The sequence below is a fragment of the Pyrus communis genome, chromosome 17 (genome assembly GCF_963583255.1).
Source record: "Pyrus communis chromosome 17, drPyrComm1.1, whole genome shotgun sequence".
NCBI lineage: Eukaryota > Viridiplantae > Streptophyta > Magnoliopsida > Rosales > Rosaceae > Pyrus > Pyrus communis.
This window is the reverse complement of record NC_084819.1, coordinates 21118443-21128651: the sequence shown is the minus strand read 5'-3', so window position 1 is coordinate 21128651 and position 10209 is coordinate 21118443. Positions and strand designations below refer to the sequence as shown.

General features: G+C 35.2%; 1 pseudogene; it reads right to left on the bottom strand.

Annotated features, from left to right (window-relative positions):
- Nucleotides 1-9306: 9306 nt before the first annotated feature.
- On the bottom strand, nucleotides 9307-9969 carry LOC137722382 (dehydration-responsive element-binding protein 2D-like; annotated as a pseudogene).
- Nucleotides 9970-10209: the final 240 nt, after the last annotated feature.

Genomic DNA, 10209 nt, shown 5'->3' with positions numbered 1-10209 from the left:
CGTTAACTCGGGTGTTTTATGCCCAAAGCGCTCCCACCAAGCCGCTAAAAAAACAATATTAATAAGGTAAGTAATTTAAAGGTTAATGATAAAAAGATATTAACAATTAACTAATTAAATCTTACTTGGTGTTCGCTTTTTCCTAGTTTGCATAGCCATAGAATCCGCAAATGGACCACGCTTATTAGTAAATAAATCCAATTGAGCATCGGCCTCTTCACGTTCTTTCCCTTTCCCAAGCATCCTATCCATGCAAGCAAACAACCCATTTCGCACTTCATCAGTATCTGAGAAATTATCCTCATATCGAAATTGTGGGTTTAAGTAATAGCCCGCCGCATGTAGTGGTTGATGAAGTTGATCGTCCCATCTACGATCTATCTTTCTCCAAATAGGCATATATTTTTTCTCCACTTTGTTAAGATTGCTTGCAATTTTCTCTTTTGCGTCATCCATCAACTCATATATAAAACCCATGGGGGGTCTCTCCTCCGAATCAACCTCTCTCAAAACACAAACAAAAGGAAGAACGCCCTTAATGCAAAAGGAAACTCGACCCCAAAACTCACGATCATATAACACATGATGCTTAGCCAACTTTGCTTCACGGGATTTTGCATAGGTACTTTCCGACCATTCTTGAGAGGTAAACAAAGCAACAAGATTTTCCTTTTGCTTTTGTAAGCTTTGTAGTGTAAGGAAAGAAGTGGCAAACTAGTGACCGCCGGACGAAGAATTTCCAAATTGTTAGTGTACTTTCTCATCAAAGCTAGTACCCATTGATGCCCATATAGATACTTTGAAATACACCTAGCACGTTTGAGTGTGTCATCAAACCATGCCATCTTAGAAATATCTTCTAGCATCAAATCAATGCAATGAGCCGCACATGGAGTCCACCACACCTTCTCTTTCCTCTCCATAAGTTTTGCCCCGGCATTCTTGTAGTTCGAAGCATTGTTAGATATAACTTGAACCACATTCTCCTCCCCAATTTCTTGAATAACGTCATCCAAATAGCCATACAACAAATCTCCATTCTTAATAGAGGCCGATGCATCAACCGATTTCAAGAACCAAGTACCTTGAGGGCTATTGACAAGAAAGTTGATTAAACATCTACTTTTGCCATCCGACCATCCATCCGACATAATAGTGCATCCATATCTCTTCCAAGCCTTTTGATGTTCTTTCATCATACTTTGTACATCATCAACTTCTTCTTTGAGCATCTAAGTTCTATATTCATGGCTTGTAGGAGCATCAAAGCCGGGACCAAAATTGGACACCAATTTCATTGCATTAACATAATATTCATTGTTTGCCGCATTGAATGGAATGGCACTAGTGTAGAACCATCGGGGCAATGCTCGGGATGCTTGTCTTCTTTCCTCTTTTTTGAAAGGTGTATTCAACGTGGTTTGACGAGCTTCCGATGTAACATACCTATCAAGTGGTCCCCTTGACCTAGGTGGTAGAAAAGAACCGGTTGGTTGTGAATGTGTGGCACTCGCACTCCCACTCCCACTACTTACATATGTTGTCCTTGTTGTGCCCATATCGACACTTGCACTTTCTTCTTCACCACCACGACACAACTCATGACTAGCTTTCCTCTTTTCTTTAGTTCCCATAACATTAGCAAAACATTCTTCCTTCACATTGGGTGGGACTTTTTTACAACTTATCATTCCTCCCGAACTTACACCACCCAAGTGATGTTTGAATCTAGAAATTGAACCTGTGCATTTGTGGTTACAAAAAACACAATAGAAGTGCTTAGTGACAGGATCCAAATCTTTTGTCCATTGCCAAGCAAAATCTTTCTTAGAAGAAGAAGCCATATTCTTCAATACCCTAAACAATAAACAATAGATGCATGCATACAATTAATAAACCAACAATTTATTAATTAATTTATATACCAACAATTTCTAACAATTTATTAATTTCTTTCGATTTCTTAGATTAGATGCACCATACAGCTTACCAGAGAAGCTGGGGTTAATTAAATTGTGCCAATATAGGAATTCAGTAGAATAAGTCTCATTGTCTTGCATTCACACAAACACAGTTGATATTACTGCAAAATGCAAATTAATACCGTGGTTTTCATTTTATCCCCCTCTTCCCTCTTCGGTACATTTCACAATTTGATGTTCTTTTAAACGAAACATTCCTCCTCCAAGAGCGAATATTCTTCCCTGGGAAAAGTAAGATTAGCTTGTGTTTAAATATTGAGTGTTAAAATTGTTGTATTTCCAGAAGGCTCTGTGACTGTGTCTATTCTTTTACTCAGATGTAAATTATGCATCATCGATAGACTGCTAGGGGCAAATTGAATTGGTTTATTTGATTAATCAAGCTAGTACACTGGCTGCTATTACTATTAATAGGTTGGCCTGGAATAATCTCATCTTAGTCTTTTATTATGTCCGTCTCGAGCGTAGTTCTAGGAGTAACAATTGCAAGTTTCAAACTTTAGGAATAAAAAAATCTTAAAACAATTATATACCCCTTTAGTGCCAATTTCTAACAATTTAATAATTTATTAATTAATTTATATACCCCTTTAGTGCCAATTTCTAACAATTTCTAACAATTTATTAATTAATTTATATACCCTTTTAGTGCCAATTTCTAACAATTTCTAACAATTTATTAATTAATTTATATACCCCTTTAGTGCCAATTTCTAACAATTTCTAACAATTTATCTAAGTGCCAATTTATGGCACACAAACACAATTTATGGCAGCCAGGAGCATTAAATTTATGGTATAATTGCACAACAGTTTATGGTATAAATTATAATACTATAATTGCATAATTGCAAAACAGGTTATGGTTTAATTGCAAAACATCCAAATAAAACCATGGGCTATAGCCTTATTCCCCTGTTTTCTATTTCTACTCTGCGTCTTTCTCTCTGTCTCACTCTGTCTCTCTCTCGCAGAAATCATCATTCCCCAGAAAATGCAAAACCTTCCCCAGAACCAGAAAACTAAATCCTTCCTCAGAAAACGAAATCCTTCCCCAGAAAATGCAAAACCTTCCCTAGAAAACTAAATCCCTAATTTCAGAAACCCTAACCTTTGGGATCTTGCTGACGGCGCTGGGGCTGGGCTGATGGTGCTGAGGTGACGGCGGCAGGGTGATGGCGGCGTGGCGACTGGACCGGTGTTCTGAGCCTCTGGGCTTCTGGCGCGCGGGAGAAGAAGACGCAACAAGGCAGAAGGCAAAAGGCAGAGGCAGGAAAAATGGGATCGAATTCGAAGGTATGGTAGAAGACTGAAAATCCTTACCCAAACGACGTCGTTTTGGGTTTGGATGGTTTTTAAAAAAAAAAAAAAAAATGGTCTGACAAGGCGTCCAGACGCCTTGAGGCGCGCCTCCGCCGCCTCGGCGTCTCCGGCGAAGCATTTCGCCTACTCCAGCAAAACTGAGGCGTTTGCCTCTCCGCCCAGCCTCAAGGGCGCCCTAGGCGCGGCCCGAGGCGAGTTCTTTAAAACATTGGTTTGAAATAAAGGAGCATTCAACCCTTTGGTAAGTATATCTGCAAATTGTTCTTTTGAAGATACAAATTGCACAAATAGCTGTTGTTTGGCCACTCTTTCCCTAACAAAGTGCACATCTATTTCAGTATATATACTTTATCTTTTGATGTTGAACTGGATTGAATGAGAGGGCAATAGCTGACATGTTTTCACAAAATAACATTGGACCTGAAGTTACAGGAACTTGCATAAACACAAGAAGCTGCTTAATCCAATCAATTTATGTAGAAGTGGTTGACAATGCATGATACTCAACCTCAGTTGATGACCGGGAAACAGTTTGTTGTTTCTTGGAAGACCAGGAAATGGGATTAGAACCAAGAAACACTACCAAACAAGTGGTTGACCTTCTGTCATTGGGATCTCCTACATAATCAGCATCATTGAATGCTTTTAAATTTAAATCTCCTTTGGTGTAGGTACTTTCCAAGTGCATAGTACCTTGTAAGTATCTCAAAATTCTCTTCACAACAGTAAAGTGTGCAACCATTGGATTTTGCATAAACTTGTAGACCTGATGCACAAAGAATGCAATATCAAGTCTGCTAAAGGTAAATATTGCAATGCCCCAACAATGCTTTTGTACAAAGTTTGATTCCCATAAGGCTGACTATCATCTTCAAGCAATCTATTATAGGTAAGCAAGGAGTATCACAAGATTTGGACTTAACCATTTCTGTTTTAGACAATAGATCATGCACATATTTAGTCTATGACAAGAATAAACCATTTTTGGTCTTGGAAATTTGAATACCCAGAAATTAGTGCAATGGACCTATGTCCTTTATCTCAAATTCAGCTGTGAGAGCCTGACTAAATTCTTGAATTGCACTAGTTGCATTGCCTGTAATGATAATATCATCAACATACAATAGAAGTACCACAATACTAGAATCCACTTGTGTACAAAGATAGAGGAATCAGAGTATGTTCTTAAACCCCAGTTTAGGGAAAAATGTGGTGAATATCTCATTCCAAGCTCTGGGAGCTTGTTTTAAACCATATAATGATTTTTGAAGTTTGCAGACCAATGTAGAATGATTTGGATCCACAAACCTAGGTGGCTGAGCCATATATATAGCTTCTTGAAGAATGCCATGTAGAAATGCATTCTTGACATCGAATTGTCTCAGATTCCAACCAAAATATGCTGCAAAGGCCACTACAAGTCTAACTGTAGTTGGTTTAACTACAAGACTAAAACTTTCCCCATAATCCAACCTAATTCTTGATTGAATCTTTCAGCCACTAACCTGGCTCTGATACTATGTTAACCTATATCAGATGAAGATCTTGATGTATTTGTGTATCTTTTCTTAATGAACAAGTAATACAAGATACAGTGGTTATCTTTACAAACAATCTCAACTAACTAACTAATACAGCTCCTACTCTTATGACAAGTGTCACAATCTTACTCAATTTAACTCATACTCTACCATATATTATGTTCTCGGTGACATTCTTTCTTTTTCTAGATATAAGCAATAGTGGGGAGGGTGATTTGAATATTGAACACAAAATCTCGCGTGTGAGGACAAACATTATTAACCAGTTGAGTTACACAAGTTCTTTGTGGTTTTGTTTGACATGTTAAGGAAACAATGTTTTCTGTTTGCACCAAGTTGTCAAAAATCCAATTGCCTAGCTGCATAATTAGCCATTTTAAAAAAATATTATTATTAAGGGGAGGAGGAATAATTCGATATTATCAAAATAATTTAAGAAGGAGAGAGTTTCGAATCTAGAACGTATTGGTAGAAACTCAACACTCTATCACTGGGATATTGGACATTTGGACTACATGCAGTTGCGTAATTAGCCTTTTTTGTATGTTTAGTTGGGAAAGAAGTGTCTGACTTCAGGTTTTTGGTCGAGGATTTTGATTATAAAGGAAAAACAGGTGAATTAGGTTTGCGCAAATGATTGTTGCTTTTAACACTAAACACGCAAGAATTAAGTAGAAAAGAAAACTTTTGGGTATACATTAATTAATGATATGGGGAAAACTATTACTGAGATATGTGAATTGCAACTTTGATAAGCCTTCAGCCTGCACTTCAATCAACTAATAAAAGATATTGGCGTTAGCCAAAATAATTTATGAGATTTACATAATTTCTTACTTTAGTCTTAATATTGAAAATAGATAGAAGTGATCTCTAAATTTATCCACCGTAAGTTATTTTGTTTTGGGAAAAATCTGTCAATATAAGTTGAGGGGTTGGTTTCACAAAAATACCCTTAAAAAGCTGGTCACGTGGTCGTTCACGAGACAATTTATATTGACAGGTTTTTCACGAAATGATCAAAATGATTATGGTGGACAAACTCATGGACTACTTCTATCGATTTTCATTATCAGGAACGAAAGTGGGGAGTTATGTCAATCTCAAAGACCATTTTAGCTAAAAAGCTAAAGAAATTTGATGGAATGCTGGGTTTTCAGTTTGCTTTTGAGTGGGCATGTAGGTTGGGTATCTAACAAGGATAATGCAAGGAAAATAATCAATATAAATCATATTTTGTAAATCTTATGTTGTGGTTGTTGATGATTAGATTATTACTTCAGTATTGATTAACGTGTTTATTTTGTATTGATAACACGTCACATGGTTTGCAAATATGGTCTAAAAATTTGATCTACTTAGCACTACTCATTTGATAATAAGCGCCATTGTACACACCCAATTTCTAGGGCTACCAAGGTTCTCCTCTTCCTTTTTGTTTTCGGCAAATTATATAAAGGAGAAATTAGGCTCTTATCCCTTCTTTTGCTACTCCATTGACTAAAACCTTATTCCTTTTCAATTTTTGATCAAGGTCCTTGGATGTTAATAGCATTATCATTAATAATTTCAATAATAATTTTTTTTAAATATATTCCTTTAGTGTTAAAAATGTTACAATTAGTATATTTATATTTATGGCTAAATTTTTTATCATATATTTTTATTTTTAGTTTGTCCCATTTTTAATTTTTAAACCATTTTTAATTTGTGCCAATTTTCTTTTCAGTTTTAATTTGTACCCATGTATTAATTTATTTTTGTGCCCTTGTGTTTACCATCACGTAACATTGTATAATTAATCAATGATAGAAAAATTACATATGGTATATTTATGTTTTATGGCTAAACTTTATATCATATATTTATATTTATAGTGTGTACCCACTTTTAGGGGGGGTGTAGTCAAACTAGGATTTGAGAGGATTTTAAAAGACTTTAAAATCCTAATGTAGTCAATTAAAAGATTTTAAAAGATTTTGAAATCCATTCAAATCTAGGTGTAGTCAATTAAAGGATTTTAGAATCCTTTAAAATCTAGGTGCAGTCAATTAAAGGATTTTAGAATCCTTTAAAATCTAGGTTAAAATCCATCCAAATCCAAGTGTATTAAAAAAAAATTAAGATTTTGGAGGATTTCAATAAGTTGTGGATTTTATGGGATTTGAGAGCCAAAAGTATATATAACCAAGACTAAAAAGAATCCAACCTCACCCCCTAGGATTTCAAATCCTTCCACCACAATCCACCACAATCTATTCAAATTCTTTAAAAATCCATATGAATTTTGTAAGAGTCTTTAATCCTCTTAAATTCTATCAAATCTATCACTTTTAAAATCCTTTAAAATCTTAATTTGACTACACCCCCCTTAATTTGCAACCTTTTTTAAATCTGTAGTATTTTCTTTTTAGTTTTAATTTGTACCCATGTATTAATTTCTTTTTGCGCCCATATTTTTTAAAATTTCATTTGTACTCATAATTTTTTAATCTTTTATTTGTACCCTAATTTATTTATAATATACCCGTTCTTCTTTATTAATGTACCACTTTGTTATATGTGAAATGTACCAATTTTTTTTTGTAAAATGTACCAATTTTTTTAACACTACGGATACATATTTTTGCCATTTATTATTTCTTATTGTTTCATAGTTTTTATCCATGTATGCAAACAAAATGTTTGAATTTTTTTTTATTTTTATTGTAGCCGTTTCTAATATTATTATAATGAGGGATTTTAAATTTATAGGATTATAAATCTCATAAAATATCAAACAATTGATGTCAAAACTATAACAATATAAATATTACTAGTAATATAATGAGGTATACAAAGTCAATAGACTTTGATCAAACTTTAAATACCGTTAAGATTTTGGTCAAAGAATGTTTGGAATTAGGAACCGCATCCAAAGTATCTTTTATATAAATTTTTAGGGCCGGATGTTAGGGCTCGTTTAGTAACATTTTACAAAACTATTCTTAAATAATTGTTTTTTTTAAATTAAAACAACAAATAATTTTTTTTTTCTTACTTTTATGTTTGAGAATGAATGTGTTTGCTAGTTTAATCCGATAATTATTATTTTTTTTCTATGAAAAACATTGAATATGTGAAATCTAGTACAAAGAAAACACTGGGGAGGCAAGTAGTCTCCATGACGGGACTCAAACTCATCCACCGCCCTGAAATGAGTCGAACCACCATGATCTATAAGATCCGGCACATAGATCTATGTCCATCTCTGTTTACACACACAAACTATTTTGGTCACGCAAAGTGTTATTATGACCTAAAAATCAATAGTCCTATGGATCTACGCTAATAATATTTCATATGAGAGAATCAAGAGAAACGAGTTTTATAACATATTGTCCAAGATAAAATGGATAAACTTAGTATCTTTGGGGCTTATAGCTTAACTTCAATGTATAACTTTTGAATGTACATGACTATATGAATAAACGTTCTTAATTACTTAAGCTATAAGTCTATATCACTCGCCTTTTTTGAGACCTGGGTTTGGTCACAAACTATAAACAATTGTTAGCCCCACGTTATTTACAACTTTCCTAGCCTGAGAAGTGCTGTTTGATTGGGCGCTGTACTCATCCTTTTTGGCCACAAATTATTTACAACTTTCTTGGCCTATAAGGCTACAAGTAGCAAAGTTAAATAATGTCATCGAGGTCATATACCACAATGTATTACCTCTTTGGTAAAGTGCTCACAAATACAAATTTTATATTTATTAGAGAAGTGATACAACGTGATGTTTTAAAATATAATCTTTTTAGCATTTTAAAGCAATTAGATATATGTCAAACTTCAATTAAGTTGAATAATATTGTAATTTTGCGAGGGTAGTGCTATTCACTTATCTTTTTTTATTTCTCAAGCACCTTTTTTACCTCTCACATACTCTTGTTAATTTTTGTCATTAATTTTTCTTCAATAATTTGATTTGACAACCAAAAATTAAGAAAGAAGCTTTGGAAAAAAATAGCAGAAAAATAAATTAATAAACGATATGCACATCATATTTTGTTCCACTAACATCAACGAGGAAATAGATGAAAATCATAACCCAACCAAAAAACATTTAAAGAAACAAAAGTGGCTCTCTACGAGACCATATAAAGCTGCCTATATGAGTTTAAATCTTATGCACCCAAAAATTTTTGTGGTCTCTGTCACCTATTTCATTTGTTGACACATGATAATTCATTTAAACACCACCTACTAATGTAAACCCTTCAATTTATCTTTTCAATAAAATAAAAAAAAAACTAAACATAAATTAAGTTAAAAAGACGTACATGTGCCACTCAAGTAAATCAAGCATGAAGAGGCCACAAAGAATTTTAGGCATAGAAGGTTTGAACTCTTGTGTACACAAGTTATTACTAGTCTATGACATATGTGCCCCTTTACAAACTCTACTAGCTAATTATTTAGTTCCATAATGGAGCTTCCAAAGCATCCCAATTTATGAACTCATCACCTCCCAACCCCATCATATCTCCCATGTCATTCATCTCTATGAAATCCTTTTCTCCACAAACTGCGCCCCAATTACTCAACACACAACAGTGGTACCACTACTACCAGTCTACCACCTCCACTGCCACTCTCCCACAAATCATCTCCAACACTCCAACCTCCAACCATCAATGAAGCCAAGGAAGCTTCACACCACCACCACTACTGATTCTACTGCCACTACTCCAACCCCTCACAGAGTTCCCAGACTCAGTGGTAGACTTACTGATTGAAGAGGTCGAATTAGCAGATGACAACGATGAGGACGGGGGGTGGTGGTCGTCCGGCAAATTGAGCTTGGTGGAGGAGCCGTAGAGCTTTCTAGCTGCTTCATCATAAGCAAGTGCTGCCTCCGTCGAAGTGTTGAAAGTCCCTAGCCAAAGCCTAGCTCCTCGATTCGGATCTCGAATCTCCGCCACCCATTTCCCCCACGTCCGCTGCCTCACTCCGCTTAAAGCTACACAAAGCATTCTCCGGCCCTCCCTTCCCTTTCATGCAACCTTTTCTCGACGGCCCCATGCTATCTCCTCCTCCTCCTCCTCCTCTCTTATTTCCCTCCTATCTTCCTTCTCCATGTCCACGACTTGATTAAAACCCTAATTAGGGCCAAATCTGATCCTTTTATTAGCAAGCAAAATTTTTTGTGTAATTTTTTTAGGAAGGCAAGGCATTGAGGATATAGACATGTGTAAAACAATTGCTTGGCTGTTGCTGTAGAACACAATCCTCGATGAACATGTGTTCTACGGTCAACCTACACCTGTATAATTGTTTCAACTCCTTAAGCTTGAAGATATGTGCTGTCTATGTTCCTT